An 18,004-nucleotide genomic window follows, 5' to 3' on the forward strand; every position below is an offset into this window, starting at 1 on the left:
GGCGCTGCCACTGGGTCCCTTTGTTACAAACTGTATTGTTGCTGTGTGGGCCAGGAAAGAACCCCCTCCCCCAGCCAGCCAATAGCCCTTCCTGCTCCTTCCCCCATCCCAGTTCCTCCCTCTCAGCCAATAGCTCTTCCTGCTCCTCACCCCCACCCCAGTTCCCCCCCACAGCCAATAGCCCTTCCTGCTCCTTCCCCCATCCCAGTTCCTCCCTCTCAGCCAATAGCTCTTCCTGCTCCTCACCCCCCCACTTCCACCACACAGCCAATAGCCCTTCCTGCTCCTTCCCCCACCCCAGTTCCCCCCCACAGCCAATAGCCCTTCCTGCTCCTTCCCCCACCCCAGTTCCCTCCCACAGCCAATAGCCCTTCCTGTTCCCCAGAGGCGATGTGTGTGGGGGTCACACGGGGTCACATGTCTCCCTCCCCCCAGACTCCTGCCAGGGTTTATATCCACTGGAGCCACCTGACTCTTCCCCAGGGCAGAGGCTGGGGCTGGCTGGTGTATGAGACCCGCCACCAACTTCTCCTCTCCTCACACAGGCCTGGGGTCTGTAAAACTGCCATGGAGCTTCCCCTGAGTGGGCAGGGCACTTGGCAGCAGGGCGCTGGCTCCCTCGACCCTCGCCATGCTGCAGAGTGGAGAGTGCTCGCACCTGCCCTCCGCAGTGCCCACAGCACCTCTTCCCGGCTCACCTCCGCTGCACCGCTGGCTCCTGCTCCCTTTCTCTGCCCCCCCCCCCCACAGCTGGCTCTAGCCCTCAGTGCCCTGCACCTGTTCCCCACCTCCCCGGCAAGTCTGGTGCTGCCAACGAGGGACTTTCCAAGCTTGCGTCCCAGTGGGCTGTAACCTCAGGAGCAGCTCCCTGCTAGACCGGTCTCCAGCTGCTAGGACACAGAATTGTTAACATGGCATCCAAAGTTACTCTAGAAACCAAAACTCCTTTGTCTCTGGAATAACTGCCCTGAACCCCACTGCGTACCCTAGGTGAAACTTCCACCTTGCGCCCCCCCCAGCCCTGTGGCAGCTCCCCGCCTCCGCCCTGAGGCGCCCCCCCCCGCGGCAGCTCCCCCCCCGCTCTGAGGCGCCCCCCCGTGGCAGCTCCCCGGGGAGCCGTGCGGCAGCTCCCCACCCCAGCTCACCTCTGCTCTGCCTCCTCCCCGAGCACGCCGCCCCCACTCTAATTCTCCTCCCCTCCCAGGCTTGCGGTGCCAAACAGCTGATTGGTGCCTCAAGCCTGGGAGGCGGGAGAAGTGGAGCGGCCGCTGCGCTGGGAGAGGGAGTCTGAGCCGCACATGTCAGCGCGCCGCTGGCAGCCCAGCCCAGGAACGCTGTAAAAAAAAAATTGGGGGTACCGCTTTTTGGAGCCCCCAAATCTTGGCGCCCTAGGCAACTGCCTAGTTTGCCTTAATGGTAGCACCGGCCCTGAGCCTGGGGAATAAACAAGAGTAGCTGGAGACACTCAGGTAAGAGAGGACACACAACACGGTTGGTATTACTGAAACTTGCTGGATTGGATTTGTGATTGGAACGTTAAAAATCAATAGTTACAACTTGGTCAGTAAGGACAGAATGGGAAAAAGGGGAGAGGTGGTACTTTACCTCAAAGACACCGTTACCTGTCACAGACAATGCAGAATCACAGGACCACAAAGGCTAATGGATTAAAGTTCTCACTGGTAAAAGTAAAACTGGGGATGGGGAGGAAGGGGGTACTGGTGGGCGTCTGTTACAGACCACCTAATCTCACCAGGGAACAGAACAAACGGCTTCTTAAGCATCCGTCCATAATGTGTAGGAAGAAACACTGTGTTATCATGGGTAACTTCAACCTGGGAACATTTGCTCCACATTTCCTTTGGCCGGTAACAAAACTTCCTTGGGGTGTATAAAAATACTAGATGATAATTTCCTAACACAGAGAATCCTGCACCCAACACAAAGGAACTCAGTATTGAACCTCGTTCTGAGGGACAAAGAATGGTTAATCACTGAGCTGAACATTAGCAGTTGGCAAGGTACCAGTGATCATGATCCGGTTGCATTTACTTTGTGCAAACAGAATACGGCACCAACTAGGGCCACGTGTTCTTGGAATTCTAAAGGGCCAACTTCCCAAAGCTTTAAGCAGCGGCTGGCCACCATTCCTGGGGTGGTGAGATCCTGGGACAGAGAGAACTGTCACCAGGGCAGCTTGGGAAGAAAATTCTAACCACCGGGTAATGCCCACTTACTTGCCAGATAGTTGGAGACTTCCAGAAAATAACACAAACACATACAATATATTCAACACAATAATTATATTAAACAGGAGACAAATATAACATAACAGGGTCAAACACTATTCTTAGGGTCACCGGTACCCATGCTGATAATACCCTTGACTTTCCCCAGTCACGTTACCTGATGTAGCAAATGTAAGATTAGTGTCCCGTTGGTATGTGTACTTTGTTGGGGCCCTTGATGACCTATGATCACAATATCTTCTCTGCAGTGGTTTAGCAGTGTGGCTGACTAGGTTCAGTACAGCCCAAAGGACTCACAAGTGGGAAAAAGTGATAAGTCCCTCCACAGGTTTAATATGCAGCAGGTTATAAAATCCCCAAATCCTTACTCCCTGGCTTGAGGACACAGTTCAGGGAGTAGGGGGTCCCCAAAACAATTTCCCTGACTGACTGACTAACTAAAAGATGGTGAACTCACAAACTCCATGAATGATCCTCAGGTTCAGAGATGACTCTGGACTCCACAGTCGCTGCAGAGGGGCTGATCTCTGCTGGCAGGGATCCTCTTCAGGCAGGAGTCAGGCTCTTTGGTCCCAGGATTTCCCCTCACCACAAAGGGGTGCCGGGCTCAAGATGCAGATTACACAACTGAACTAAAATCCAAACTGTCGTCTCCTATTCCAGCATCCAGACACACTCACAGCAGACAGCAGCCCTGGACTAGCAGCCAGAGCAGAGCTGACCATGTGGTGACTGGTCTCACCTAGGGAGCTGGAGGGCGAACTCAGCCTGACTGGGGAAGTTTCCCAGCAAAACGCTACAAACTGGGAGTCATCAGTTGAGAGGGGAAAGTCCAGCTGTGGGATCTTGCTTTCAGGACACTAGAGGACAGTTCTCGGGGAACCCTGCATGCAGGCCTGGGACTCTCCAGCTCCCCACACAGCCAGTTCTGCCCTTGCCCTGTCTGGCTCCAGACTGACTCAAAAGTGGCTTCTCCCCTTTCCTGAGCTCCCTAGGAAAGGCATCTCACTCCCTCTTGGTTGCCAGGCAGACAGTGTGCCTCTCCCTGAGCTGCCAGGAGACAGAGCTCCAGGAATCTAGGTAATCTCCTTGGGGGTTACACTAAGAATAGGCCCAGGCCTTTATTGGGATGGAGGGGCACTACCGGAGGTTCGTGCCCCACTTTAGCTCTGGGTCAGCTCCCATCACTGAGCTATGCAAGAAGGGTAAGTCAGACAAGCTGGTCTGGACTGGGCCGTGCCAGAGGGCTCTCTGCACGCTGAAGGAGGATCAGGATATGACAAAGTGGGGGGTTATTCATCGTGTTATGTTGCATGTGACTAAGAGAACCAGGCAGAGGAAAAGACGGGCTAGTGAAGGAGAAATAGAGCTCAGGAACAGGTTTGTGGAGTTGGAAAATGAAGAAGGGGCACAGCAGGTGGTCGCTGAAGGTGAGAGGGCAAGGAAGAAGAGAAGAGCAGCTAGTCCTATAGGAAGAGGGGAAGAGTCAATGGAGATAACAACACCAAATATGAGCCCCAGGAGGATACGGGATGGGTTGCGGAGGATTGCAAGGGGCAATAGAAATTGAGAGGACTTGCAGCCAGAGGGAACAGGGAATCGACCGGAGAATCGCACCATCACCAGGAAAAGGCAGGTCTACGTGATTGGGGACTCCTTACTGCGAAGAATAGACAGGCCTGTAACCAGAGCTGATCCGGAGAACAGAAGGGTGTGCTGTCTGCCAGGTGCTAAGATACGGTATGTGGATCTGAGGCTGAAAAGGATCCTAACGGGAGCGATAAAGAATCCGCTGATTGTCCTTCATGTGGGAACAAATGATACAGCTAGATTCTCGCTGGAATCTATCAAGGGAGACTATGCCAGGCTGGGGAAGACGCTTAAGGAAATCGAGACTCAGGTGATCTTCAGTGGGATTCTGCCTGTTCCTAGAGAAGGGCAACAAAGGTTTGACAAGATTATGGCGATGAACAGATGGCTCAGGCAGTGGTGCTATAAGGAGGGCTTTGGGATGTATGGCCACTGGGAAGCATTCATGGACAGAGGACTGTTCTCTCGGGATGGACTTCACCTGAGTAAGGAGGGAAATAGACTTCTAGGATGGAGGCTGGCACAACTGATTAAGAGAGCTTTAAACTAGGAATTTGGGGGAGATTGGGAGATGTTCAGGTAATCTCCATGCCGGAATTTAACATTGAGAGGGAAGAAAACAAAGTAAGAAAGGATACAGCCGTGGGTATGAGAAAGGACATAAGGAGGAAGGGTAGTGTAGATACCAGTCTAATAGGTGATACTGGTGGTAGAATGTCTGTGCCTAATCAGGTAAAGAATGTCAGTGAAGCCAAATGGCAAAAATTAAGATGTTTGTACACTAACGCGAGAAGCCTAGGTAACAAACTGGAGGAACTAGAGCTACTGGTGCAGGAAGTGAAACCAGATATTATAGGGATAACAGAAACATGGTGGAATAGTAGTCATGACTGGAGTACAGGTATTGAAGGCTATGTGCTGTTTAGGAAAGACAGAAATAAAGGTAAAGGTGGTGGAGTAGCATTCTATATCAATGATGAGATAGACTGTAAAGAAATAAGAAGTGATGGAATGGATAAGACAGAGTCTGTCTGGGCAAAAATCACATTGGGAAAGAAAGCTACTAGAGCCTCCCCTGAGATAGTGCTTGGGGTGTGCTACAGACCGCCGGGATCCGATTTGGATATGGATAGAGACCTTTTTAATGAAATAAACACTAATGGGAATTGTGTGATCATGGGAGACTTTAACTTCCCAAGTATAGACTGGAGGACAAGTGCTAGTAATAATAATAGGGCTCAGATTTTCCTGGATGCGATAGCGGATGGATTCCTTCACCAAGTAGTTGAAGAACCAACAAGAGGGGATGCCATTTTAGATTTGGTTTTGGTGAGTAGGGAGGATCTCATAGAAGAAATGGTTGTAGGGGACAACCTTGGTTCGAGTGATCATGAGCTAATTCAGTTCAAACTAGATGGAAGGATAAACAAAAATAGATCTGGGACTAGGGTTTTTGATTTCAAAGGCGCTAACTTTAAAGAATTAAGGAAATTAGTTAGGGAAGTGTATTGGACTGAAGAACTTGTGGATCTAAAGGCGGAGGAGGCCTGGAATTACTTCAAGTCAAAGTTGCAGAAACTATCAGAAGCCTGCATCCCAAGAAAGGGGGGGGAATTCATAGGCAGGAGTTGTAGACCAAGCATCTCAGAGAGGTGATTAAGAAAAAGCAGAAAGCCTACAAGGAGTGGAAGATGGGAGGGATCAGCAAGGAACGCTACCTTATTGAGGTCAGAACATGTAGGGATAAAGTGAGAAAGGCCAAAAGCCATGTAGAGTTGGACCTTGCAAAGAGAATTAAAACCAATAGTAAAAGGTTCTATAGTCATATAAATAAGAAGAAAACAAAGAAAGAAGAAGTGGGACTGCTAAACACTGAGGATGGAGTGGAGGTTAAGGATAATCTAGCATAGCCCAATATCTAAACAAATACTTTGCCTCAGTCTTTAATGAGGCTAATGAGGAGATTAGGGATAATGGTAGGATGACAAATGGGAATGAGGATATGGAGGTAGATATTACCACATCCGAGGTAGAAGCCAAACTCGAAAAGCTTAATGGGACTTAATTGGGAGGCCCAGATAATCTTCATCCAGGAATATTAAAAGAACTGGCACATGAAATTGCAAGCCCATTAGCAAGAATTTTTAATGAATCAGTAAACTCAGGGGTTGTACCGTACAACTGGAGAATTGCTAACATAGTGCTTATTTTTAAGAAAGGAAAAAATAGTGATCCGAGTAACTATAGGCCTGTTAGTTTGACATCTGTAGTATGCAAGGTCTTGGAAAAATTTTTGAAGGAGAAAGTAGTTAAGGACATTGAGGTCAATGGTAACTGGGACAAAATACAACATGGTTTTACAAAAGGTAGATCGTGCCAAACCAACCTGATCTCCTTCTTTGAGAAGGTAACAGATCTTTTAGACAAAGGAAATGCAGTGGATCTAATTTACCTCAATTTCAGTAAGACATTTGATACGGTTCCACATGGGGAATTATTCGTTAAATTGGAAAAGATGGGGATCAATATGAAAATTGAAAGGTGGATAAGGAACTGGTTAAAGGGGAGACTACAACAGGTCATACTGAAAGGTGAACTGTCAGGCTGGAGGGAGGTTACTAGTGGAGTTCCTCAGGGATTGGTTTTGGGACCAATCTTATTTAATCTTTTTATTACTGACCTTGGCACAAAAAGCGGGAATGTGCTAATAAAGTTTGCGGATGACACAAAGCTGGGAGGTATTGCCAATACAGAGAAGGACCGGGATAACATTTTCTTCTTTTCCACCCTGTAGGAGAAAGAGCCTATTCCATGTAATGTGTGCATGCTGTGAGCACGTGGATGCATAAAAAATTGGAATTGGAAAATGATGAGGGTGTAACCGTGTCTTTGTGGGTCACAGCTGAGAATACCAAATTCAGGACAAACTGCTGAGAAATAGGGAGGACTCACCCCAAAACTGGAGGTTATTCTACCATGAGAGAAACCAAACCAGCAACAAAAGTAAACTTCTGTTTCACCACACTGGCTAACAAGAAGTCATAAAAGCAGTTTCCTTAGGCATTCCAGTCCTTATATTACCACCAAGAACACTAGACCAAGGGCTTGTCTACACCACGCAGCTTTTGGCGACAAAGCTGTGTTGACACAGTCATGTCGCTAAAAGTCAGCGTGTGTAAACGCTCTTTGTCGGTACTTTGTCAGCACTTTTGCCGACAAAATACTTCCAGCCCCAGGAGCGGTGTTAGCTTTGTTGGCAGGAGAGCACCACATTCACACTGCCACTTGCGTCAGCAAAACTTTTGTCTTTCACGGGGGGTGGGGGGGTGGGGTGGGGAAGGGGTTAAGTACCCGTGAAAGACCAAAGTTTTGTCGACAACTTCACAGTGTAGACAAACCCTTAGAGATGAGTGGTTCTTTAAAACTAATCTCCTCATATAAAAGGTTCTTCTGATCCCAAAGGACCAGCCACACACCCAGGTCAATATATAACTCAGATCTTACCCAAAAATCACACTGTTGACAATACTTTGGTATCTAAAATCGAAAGGTTTATTTATAGAAAGAAAGAAAGAAAGAAAGAAAGAAAGAAAGAAAGAAAGAAAGAAAGAAAGGTGACAGTTAAAATTGGTTAAAGGAATCAAATACATACAATAATTGCAAAGTTCTTGGTTCAGGCTTGTAGCAGTGATGGCATAAACTGCTGGCTTAAGTCAAGTCTCTGGCTGCTTCCAAATCATTGGAAAGACCTCAGGCCCTTGGTTAGAATGCTCCTATTAATATAAGTCCATAGTCCAGAGGTTTGAGCAGGAAAGAGGCAAAATGGAGATGTTTCCAGGGCCTTTTATAGCTTCTGCCACGTGTGGAGGGAAACCCATTGTTTCAAACAAAATTCTTGGCACAACTAATGGAAAATTACAGGTAAAAGATGGGAGTTTGGAGTCACATGGGCAAGTCACCTGTCCATGCCGGATTTTGCTTAGTTGTAGCTGGAAGTCATTACCTATACTTCAGATGGAACGTTCACAGAAAAGTCCATTCAGTTTAGATGGGTGTCTCCCATGGTCCATTGTGAGTTAAGTGTCCTTTTGATGGGCCATTCAATTTGAACAGTCCCTCCAAGATGTGCTGGCTAAGTACTTTGTGGGCGTTACCCCAAGTGCAAACATTTGAAATCCAGGTATAGAGCCAATACTCATAACTTCAAATACAAAAATGATACATGCATACAGATAGCATAATCATAACCAGCAAATCATAACCTTTTCATAGACATCTTACATGCCACATTTTGTACAAGATTTTTTGCAAATATATAACAGTGGTTGCAACAATGCTCTATATGGTCATATTTTAATCAGATAACATCACAGGGGGGCATGGAACAGCTTCCAGATGAGGAGCGATTAAAAAGACTGGGCCCCTTCAGCTTGGAAAAGAGACAAAGATGGGGACATGATAGAGTCTATAAAATCATGACTGGTGTGGAGAAAATAAATAGGGAATTTGTTATTTACACCTTCTCATAACACAAGTAGAGGTCACCAAATGAAATTAATAGGCAGCAGGTTTAAAAGAAACAAACGGAAGTATTTCTTCACACAACGCACAGTCTATCTGGGGAACTCTTTGCCAGAGGATGTTGTGAAGGCCAAGACTATAACAGGGTTCAAAAAAGAACTAGATACATTCATAGAATCATAGAATCATAGGACTGGAAGGGACCTCGAGAGGTCATCTAGTCCAGTCCCCTGCACTCATGGCAGGACTGAGTATTATCTAGACCATTCCTGACAGGTGTTTGTCTAACCTGTTCTTAAAAATCTCCAATGATGGAGATTCCACAACCTCCCTAGGCAATTTATTCCAGTGCTTAACCACCCTGAAAGTTAGGAAGTTTTCCCTAATGTCCAACCTAAACCTCCCTTGCTGCAATGTAAGCCCATTGCTTCTTGTCCTATCCTCAGCAGTTAAGAAGAACAATTTTTCTCCGTCCTCCTTGTAACAACCTTTTATATACTTGAAAACTGTTATCATGTCCCCTCTCAGTCTTCTCTTTTCCAGACTAAACAAACCCAGTTTTTTCAATCTTTCCTCATAGGTCATATTTTCTAGATCTTTAATCATTTTTGTTGCTCTTCTCTGGGCTTTCTCCAATTTGTCCACATCTTTCCTGAAATGTGGCACCCAGAACTGGACACAATCGTTCAGTTGAGGCCTAATCAGCGTGGAGTAGAGCAGAAGAATTACTTCTCATGTTTTGCTTACAACACTCCAAGAGCTAGAATCCAAGAGCTTTTCTATGCCCATGTGCTGAGAGCTTGTGTTTGGGACAAAGGATGTACAACTACATGGCAAAGGATATAAAAGGCAGCTGCATCTTCTCCATTTTGTCTTCAGTCCTGCTTCTCACCTGTGGAGTAACTTCTCTACAAACTGAAGCTTTGAAGACAGGACTGATAGACCCATCTAAGCTTTGGATGTGTTCCAGAGGAACTTTCAAGCCAGCAAACTCACCAGCATTGCTAAGAACCTGATATATGGACTCTGAAGTCATATGGATGTATCTGACTGCTTTAACATTTAACAACTCTCTTCTCATTTTTTTCTTTTCTAATAAACCTTTAGTTTTAGATACTAAAGGACTGGCTGGCAGTGTGGTATCTTGGGTAATATCCAAATTAGGGTTGATCTAGTAATGTGCTTGGCCTTTTGGGGTCAGAAGAACATTTTGTATAGTGAGCACAGTTTTAAATAACTTCTCACTTTACTGTACCTATTTGCTGATTGGGAGCTAGAGAACTGGAATGCAGCAAAGGGGACTGTGTCATTTCTTTTTTTTTTTTTTTTCAGCTTCTCGATAACCAGTGTGGGGGATCCGGAGCACAGTTTGTCACTGGTTGGTGAATCTAACTGCCGTGTTAACCACCAGTTTGGGGAGAATCTGCTCTCCTTTTTGCAGCTTACCCTGACCTTGGCATTTTCAGTGTGGGCTACTCTAGGCATCTCAGGTCACACTGCATAAATAAATGTGGACTCTGTGTCTGTGCACATGCGAGCACATGTGTACACTGTGCACACATGTAGTATGGAGCAGGGACCGTCTTTTTGTTCTGTGTTTTTACAGCACCTGTCACAATGGGGTCCTGGTCAAAGACCGAGCCTCCAAGGGGCCACCATAATACACCTAATAAATAATAATTGTGTGTGTGTGTACGCTGTGGGGGGGGGGAGAGGGAGGGTACTTGTGTGCAGTATGTGTTTGGTATAGTGTGTGTGTGTGCACCATGTGAATCTGTACACTGTGTGCATGAATGTGGAGTCTGTGTGCACATGTGTGTAGAATTTCCTGGGGGGAAGCTGAGTCTCGGAAGGAGCTGCGCTTCAGAGTTGCCAGCTAAGCTCTCACAATTTTATCACATGTCTTATGATCTTGGTGTGTTTTTCTTAACCACACACACCCCAGCTGGACTCATGCAGGAGAAACTCAAATGGCATTTTAAAAAATGTCAGTTTCCAGCCTTGGTGGTTGCAGAGAAAAGCTGGGCAAGGTGCCCAAGTGCAGCCCAGTGGCTCAGAGACCCCCAGGGGAGGAACCAGCGCCCAGCGAGCAATTCATTTTAAAACTATCTGGTGATTCTGGGGGTCTGGCTGCTGGTTTCTGATAGTTGGAGGCTGGCAATGCAGGGGTGGCAGTGAGCTCTGAGCGCAGTGGGCCCTGGGGGTCTCCTCTGTGTTGTGGGGCCCGATTCCATAGTCCAGCTCCTGTGAAAGTCCAGCCTCTGGCACTGCCACCCCCGTCACGGTCAGCAGTTCCATTGTCACTGGAACAGAACTGATGCTGCTTTCGGGTAGCAGGGCCTGTCCCACGCAGAACACTGAATATTAACACAGAGGCCTTGAACTAGGCCCTAGACCACTTGGGGTATGTGCAGGCGGGAGGGGAACAGCATCTGGTGTTGCTGAGCAGAGGGGCTGCTGCGTCCTAGGGTGTGCATATTGATAACTGTGTTAAATTGACAAGCTATCAATTTAAATTCGCTGGCCTTTTGCTGGTCCTGCTTGCAGGTATGGGGCACTCTAGGGAAGGATGTGACCTGGTCTCCTAACAGCACAGCAGTCAGTCTGCCCCCAGCCAGACTGGAGCAAAGGGGGATAAGTTGTGCCCCCCTGCGTTAGAGAGCAGCCTGCTTTGTCTCTCTCTGGTTTGGGGTTCTTTTGTGATATCGTTCTGGAGTCTATGAAATAAAGTTGTGTTACAGCACAGCCTTCCGGACAGACAATACTTTATGTTTTTGTCTCACTGCTTTGTGTGTGTGTGCACGTACGTGTGCCGTGAACATAGCAGGGCATGGATAATAATTAGAGCAAGGAGATAGGGAAACTATGGGGGCTGAGAGCACCCCTCTCCCGGAAGACAGGTGGGGATCCGTGGGGAAGAGGGCACAGCCAACCCATAGCACCCTCTTCTGTGCAAACATGGCGCCGCTGGCCCTCCCTGCCTCAGCTTCCTTCCCCGAGATGGGTCTCCTTGGCTCTCCACACACAAATCAGTGGTGGTAGCCATGGCTCAGCCCTCTGCCAGGTTGCCAACAAACCCCTCCCGGGCAGGGCCGGTGCAAGGATATTTTGCGCCCTAGGCGAAACTTCCACCTTGTATCCCACCCCCCTCCAACCTCCGAAAACTAGTAAACTTAGCATTATAAACAGCCTGTCAGAACCAGAACGGGTAAGGGCTTTGTAATGTTTCTTTTTTACCTTTAAGGCATTTCAATTGTTTGCCATTGCCTCTGATGGTGTCCCATTCAAAGGCTTAGTATTGTGCAAAGCTAAACAATTGAGCCTTGCATTGTGTAAGGGGACTGTTGCCCCCTTACTAACATTCAGCTGGCGTGCTTTGGTTGGCTAGCTCCCAGCACTAAAAGATTGGGGAGAGGCCAATGCTCCAGGTCAGCCTCAGTCTCTGAGCCTGATTGACAGGGCGGGCAGGCTAATCAGGGAGTCAGGAGGCCAGGGGGTCCCATCCTCCATGTGAGCTGGAATTGCCTGGGCCAGAGTGGGGCCGAGCTAAGGAGAAAGCAGGGGCCCAAGCTGAGCTGGGGAGCAGAGCCGTGCCAGATCCAGAGCGGGCAGAAAAGCAGGTCAGGAAGCAGGTCAGAGTTGGGAGCAGAGCCAGAGACAGCCCAGGGAGAGCAGATCCTGTGCTGGGAGCAGAGCTGCAGCCACAGAGCCAGGTGTGGTGAGCAAGTGGGGCCAGCCAAGGGGGGACCTTGGGCAAAGGGCCCAGCACAGAAAGACACCCCCAGACAAGGGCCCTTGCAGGCCAGACCGGGAGGGGGACCGTAACCTGACGGGGGGCTGACGCTGGGAAGAAGGGTCCCACCACTCAAAGCCCGGAGGTGTGTGGCCACCACCATTGCAAGTGTCCAACCCGCAGCATCCCTGCAGCACAGCCAGCGCCTGAGAAGGAGACCTGGGACCTACAAGGAATAGACTGTGAAGTTCCCTGATGTCCAGAGACACTGTTTGTGATGTTCCCTGCCACAGAGCGGGGTGATGTGTTTTCCTTTAACCTTTCCCATTTTTCCTCATTCTTTTTTTAAATTAATTGTTAATTAAACAACTTGTATTTGCTTTAAATTGTATGAAATGATCAGTGAGTCACGGAGGTGCCCAGTGCAGAGAGAGTACCCTGGAGTGGGGACACCCTAGTCCCTGTTCCAGGTGACCACAGCAGAGTTGGGGGTTGAGCCCCCCAGGAATCCTGGGCCCAGCCTTGTCGGGGTTACGAGGACTCTGCCAGACAGGAGAGTGGAAGGGGAGTCCTCGAGGGCAGGGAGGTCTCTGGGTAAAGGAAGTGGGAGCGAGGACTCAGATCCTTTCGCTAGCCCACTTCACCAGGATAGTGCAGAAGCCAGGAAAGTTCCCCACAATAGTGGGACCATTGCCCCGCTTACAATTGCATCACCAGCCAGGTTAGGCAGGGTGACAAATCCCCCTTGCCCCAAAGGGCCATTATCCCCTGGTGACTAATTTTACTCCAAGTCTATAAAGCAGACTTTTAAGGTAAATACATTATTCCTTCAATATTACCCATGCACACATCTCACAAAGATTCTCACTCTTGACAAGTTACCAGCCTTGTGTAGATCCCTTCCACGTTCCTCTTTGTGGGGAAGTGCCCTGTAAGACACGTGTGGGGTGCAGTGAGTTTATCAGGCCTGCGGTGACAGCTATTTGTGAAGATCAGGGGGCCCTTTGCCAAGGGGTGCTGGTGTCACAGTGAGCTTGGGGTGGCTGACAGTATGGGGCAGGGCACTGAGGCTGGTGGGGCAAGTAACACTCACTGGCTGGGGGGCAGGCGATGCCAGGATGGGGCAGGGGCAGGGGCAGGTACCTGTCGGTCTCCAGCGCTCGGGCCGCACCAGCAGCCTCTTCACCTCAGAGTCTCCCCAGCTTGCCTGGGGGGCCACTCCTCCTCTCAGGCTCCCTGGCTGCTGCCGCCGCGGCCGCCCGGGAGGACGCAGGTTGGGGGTGCCACCGCGGAGGAGACGCAAGGGGTTGGGCTCGGCTGGGGCCCCGCACCTGCCAGCCGAGAGCAGCAGGAACTGGGCGCTGCTCCGGGGCAGCTGGGCGGCCCAAGCCCAGGGCGGTGGCAGCCTCCGCAGCAGCAGGGGCAGGCATGGAGCGTAGCCCGCCATGGGGCAGGAGAGGCCGTGCTGCTGCTGCTGTTTCCCACCTACAGCCGTCCTTCTCCTATGCCCGGGAGCCGCAGAACCCGAGTGCGGCGAGGCGGGAGCCAGGTGCCGCACGGGGGCTGCCACCCGCATGCATCAGCTACTCCCCACTAGCGGCGCTGCCACCTTTGCAGGGCTGCTGCCCACCTGCGCTGCGCCAGCTCCTCCATGGCTGGGGCTCGCCGCCCCCGCAAGCCGACGCTCTGGCTCTCCGGTCCTCCGGAAGGTGGCTCCTCCCTGCCAAGCCAGGGCACCGCTTTTTGGCGCCCCCAACCACTTGGCGCCCTAGGTGACCACCTAGTTCGCCCTGAGCCCACGTGGCCTCCCCGCCTCCGAGACTGAGCCCCTGGGCTCCAGCCCTCCTGCTGCACCCCGTGAGCTCCGCCCGGCGTATCCAGCTGAGAAAGACGCCTGGCCAGAGACTTGCCAACTCCTCAGGGCCCAGCACACCCTGGCAAGGATGTGCAGCGACACCAGGCGACATTTTCAAACTGAGTCGGGTTTATTAGTTGGCTGAAACCAGGCCGGGAAGTCCCCAGGTTAGCGCAGAGAAGCAAAGGCTAAGACACCATCCATCCTGGCCAAGCCAGCACGCCACCCAGCCATGGACTCCACTTTTGGTCCTCTCCCCCTGGCAGTCCCTGATGAGAGCTTGGTGTCTCTCCCAAAGCCAGATCTTGTCCCCCGCTGCAGATCCCTGCTGAGTTCACATGTTCTGCCCACAAGACGCTCATGGGTAGGTGTCAATTGTTGGGGCTCCCTTTGTCTTTCCAGACCCTCCATTGACATGGGTTGGCCTGAAAGGACCCCTTCACTCCACCCCAGACAGTCACATGACCTAACACCTCATGGCTCCTGCTCTGCCCCAAGAGCAGCCTTTTAACCCTTTTGCACCCACTGGGCAGCAACATAAAGTGCAGAGGGAAGTTGAGGCACACACAGGCATAAAAATATTCCAGACAATTCTGACTTTGCCACCCCCTGTGATGGGGGGTTGTTGGAAGGGCCCTTCCCAGGAGGAGGGAACTCTCTGTGAGTGTGGGGGTGCGTGGAAGAGCCCCTCCATGAGGGAGAAGGGGAAGCAGCCCAAGGGGGGATGAGAATCCCCAGCAGTGGATCCTCTGGGGCGCTTCAGTTCAGGGCACCCTCCTGCCTGCCCCTTGGTGCACATCAGTGCCTCAAACTTCCCTGCACTCGGACTGTGGAGCCCTTGCCTCAGCCAAAGGCTGGTACCTGGCACCCCCCCAGCCTGGCGCATAGCAATTGGGCACAACGATGCCCTGCTCTCAAATCAAACTGATAGGTGCTCCACAGCTCTGAAGGCCTCTTTCCAGCCAGAGATCAACCCCTGCCCCAGTGTGGGGCTGGATCAAGCCCAAGGCGACAGGGGGCTGGAGGCCTACAAGGTCCCCATCCCCACCCCCATCCTCCTCATCCTCCAGTCTCACACTGTAAAACAAAATATCCTCTCTCTGGGCACACCCCCAATGGCTGACTTGCTTAGCCAGTCCGGCTGCTCCAGTGGATGCTGCCTGAGTCCTGCAAACCAGGCCCCTTACAGGGCCCAAGTTGGGGAGCCAGCCAGCCCCACAAGGCACTTGGGAAAATCTTGGCCCAAGGCTAGGAAGTGCAGGCAGGTCAGAGCTAGGGGGATTCGAATGGAAATATGCCTGCAGACCTCTCCCCTTCCCCTCCCTCCCCCCACATGGACACACTGGCACATGGACACCAGGGCTGCTGGCTGCCATGTAGAAGAGCACAGGAGGAGCCCTTTGTCTGTGTCTTCACAGCAGCGACCGCCCTGAGAGTGGGACAGGGGAGCCAGTGTCTGGAGACTGCAGTGCTCCAGTGCTCGCTGCTCCCAGACAGCCTGCCTGACCCGTGGAGGCAGGCAGCCCCCCGAGGTTGCTGGGCCGGAGCACGGAGCTCCCAGCCAGGCTTCATTCTCTTGTTCTGCCATTTATCAGGAGATGCTCTGGCTGAGCCCTTCCAGACTGCGGAAGCACTGCGGGCCCCGGCTTCTCATTACAATGTTCAGGGCTCAGTGAAACTCTCTGCCTGCCAGAGACTCTCCTGAAATCCAGCCAAACGGGCATCCTGGGGCTGCAGGTCTCTGCATCATCCCCCTCCCCCCCCCTTAGCTCCCTGCAGGGGCTGCCCTCCCCCTCCCCTGAACCACCAGGGAATTTGCTCTACTAAGCTGGCCTTTGGGGCAGGACATGGCGGGTAGGAGAAACAGAGAGGAAGGATGGCCCGCTCTGTGCACCAGGGATGCCAGCCCTGCCCTGCCCCAGAGGGGCCTGGATCCCTGGGTGATGGGGCCAGACCAGAACCTCAGATTCCTGGGTCCCTTTCCTCAGGCTCCATGCTGGGCTGACGTTATTCACCCAACACAGCCTGGGGGGGAGGGGGGTTGGCACATCTGTGTGCCACGGCCCTTCCCTTGCAAGGTGACAGCTGCTGGGATCTCACAAGAGTTTGTGTTGGTGTCACAGCAGCTGAACTGTATCCCACGGAGCTGGGGACAGGGTGTGTGTGTGTGTATGTGTGTGTCCCTAAGTGGTGCTGCTCCAGCCCCCTCTGTTAACCCAAAAGCCCAGAGGCATCTAGGTCCAGCTCCTCAATGCGATTCAGGTGCCTAGCTCCTGTTGAAGCCAATGGAAGTGAGCCCTGATCTACACTACTAAGCTGGGTCCTAGTCACTTGCCCTCAGAGCAGTGGAGACAGGTTCCCTCCCGCTTAGATCCTCCCTCCCAACTGCTCACCCCTCCCTCTCCCACCTGGCTCCATGCTGCGGCTTCCCCTCCCTGCAGTCATGAGCCCGGCCGGACCCCTCCAGGACCAGAATGCACCTGTCCTCAGGAAGGCAACTCCTACAGGTGCTAGGAAACATTGGGGAGACACAGCGGCGTATTATCGCCTAGGCCAACAAGGCCTAGGCCTAGGGTGGCAAATTTGCAGAGGCGGCAAATTTGCTCGCTCCCCCCAACTCCGCCCCTTCCCCAAATCCCCGGCCCGCCTCCCCCCCGGGCACGCCACGCTTCCCTCCTTCCGCCTCCCTCCCAGGCTTGCTGCGCGAAAGTGCTGGGAGGGAAGGAGGAGAAGCGAGTAGCGGCGCGCTCAGAGGAGGAGGCGGAGCGGAGGTGAGCTGGGGCCGGCGGGCGCGGGGAGTAACCCTTGGGGGTGGGGCACGGAACCGCTCCCCGCCCCAGCTCACCTCCGCTCCACCGCCGCCATCCCCCGAGCGCGCCGCAAAGCCCCTTCTCCCCCCTCCCTCCCAGGCTTGCCGCGGGGGAGCGGAGGTGAGCTGGCGCGCAGGGAGGGTGGGGGCAATTTTTTCAGGGCCTAGGGGAGGCAAATTTGTTAATCCGCCACTGGGGAGACAGGCTGCAGGAGTCACCCCAAGACCCTGACTATCATCCCACTGCAAATGCACAGGCCAGCCCCGGCAGACAGGCTGGTTCCTAGGGGCTGAGGGGCGAGCTGGCTCTGTCTGTGCGTTGCTGGACTGTCATGGGAGCAGAAGCCAGCTGTAGCTCTGAGACGGAGTGGTTTCCATTCTAAGGCTTTGTCTACACTGGACTTTCGTCAGTAAAACCTTTGTCATTCGGGGGTGTGAAAAAAACACTCCCCTCCCCCGAACGACGCAAGTTTTACTGACAAAAAGTGCTCTCCTGCCAACAGAGCTACCGCCGCTCGTTGGGGGGGACGTTTTTTGTCGGTGGGAGAGCTCTCTCCTGTCGACAGAGCTACCGTCGCTCGTTGGGGGGGACGTTTTTTGTCGGTGGGAGAGCTCTCTCCTGTCGACAGAGCTACCGCCGCTCGTTGGGGTGGACGTTTTTTGTCGGTGGGAGAGCTCTCTCCTGTCGACAGAGCTACCGTCGCTCGTTGGGGTGGACGTTTTTTGTTGGTGGGAGAGCTCTCTCCTGCCGACAGAGCTACCGCCACTCGTTGGGGTGGACGTTTTTTGTCGGTGGGAGAGCTCTCTCCTGCCAACAGAGCTACCGCCGCTCGTTGGGGTGGACGTTTTTTGTCGGTGGGAGAGCTCTCTCCTGCCAACAGAGCTACCGCCGCTCGTTGGGGGGGACGTTTTTTGTCGGTGGGAGAGCTCTCTCCTGTCGACAGAGCTACCGTCGCTCGTTGGGGTGGACGTTTTTTGTCGGTGGGAGAGCTCTCTCCTGCCGACAGAGCTACCGCTGCTCGTTGGGGGGGACGTTTTTTGTCGGTGGGAGAGCTCTCTCCTGCCAACAGAGCTACCGCCGCTCGTTGGGGGGGACGTTTTTTGTCGGTGGGAGAGCTCTCTCCTGCCAACAGAGCTACCGCCGCTCGTTGTGGGGGACGTTTTTTGTCGGTGGGAGAGCTCTCTCCTGCCGACAGAGCTACCGCCGCTCGTTGGGGTGGACGTTTTTTGTCGGTGGGAGAGCTCTC

The sequence above is a fragment of the Emys orbicularis genome, chromosome 19, assembly GCF_028017835.1.
Source record: "Emys orbicularis isolate rEmyOrb1 chromosome 19, rEmyOrb1.hap1, whole genome shotgun sequence".
Taxonomy (NCBI): Eukaryota; Metazoa; Chordata; order Testudines; family Emydidae; genus Emys; species Emys orbicularis.